This window comes from Entelurus aequoreus, linkage group LG06, assembly GCF_033978785.1.
Source record: "Entelurus aequoreus isolate RoL-2023_Sb linkage group LG06, RoL_Eaeq_v1.1, whole genome shotgun sequence".
Taxonomy (NCBI): domain Eukaryota; kingdom Metazoa; phylum Chordata; class Actinopteri; order Syngnathiformes; family Syngnathidae; genus Entelurus; species Entelurus aequoreus.
This window is the reverse complement of record NC_084736.1, coordinates 60,481,145-60,481,523: the sequence shown is the minus strand read 5'-3', so window position 1 is coordinate 60,481,523 and position 379 is coordinate 60,481,145. Positions and strand designations below refer to the sequence as shown.

Genomic DNA, 379 nt, shown 5'->3' with positions numbered 1-379 from the left:
GTAAATATTGCTAACATAAATAAAAGCAAAAAACAAAAAAAGTGGATTTTGCACAATACTATTAGTTTCCTTTTTTGAAAATACATTGTAAATCATGTATTATTCTGTGTTTGAAGATCAGTAAAATATAGTGCAAAGCTCCAAAATCATATTTGATTAATTGTGTCTTTTACTTTGGCTGTTATTTGTGACATTTGTCAGGGGCGGGCTGTCACCAAGGGACAACACAGAGCACCAAACACACACGACATACTGACAGATCTCTCTGATTTGTTCCAGTAGAAATATCCTTCCATCACAAAGTTCATCAGGCAGTGTGCAGAAGGAGCCAGCAGAGCTTTGAGGCGCTAAGCCTTTACCCCAGACGCCCGTCCGTCAC

At 38.5% G+C, this 379-nt stretch overlaps 1 protein-coding gene across 3 annotated transcripts in view; it reads left to right on the top strand.

Annotated features, from left to right (window-relative positions):
• Positions 1 to 173, top strand: part of mvb12bb (multivesicular body subunit 12Bb) — a 119,068-nt gene extending 118,895 nt beyond the window's left edge. For 2 of the 3 annotated variants that reach the window (XM_062049592.1, XM_062049590.1), the window contains one exon: positions 1 to 172. This exon is cut by the window's left edge and continues 1,052 nt beyond it. The gene's annotated coding sequence lies outside the window, so the exon portion shown is untranslated. The other variant, XM_062049591.1, reaches the window with a different exon arrangement.
• Positions 174 to 379: the final 206 nt, after the last annotated feature.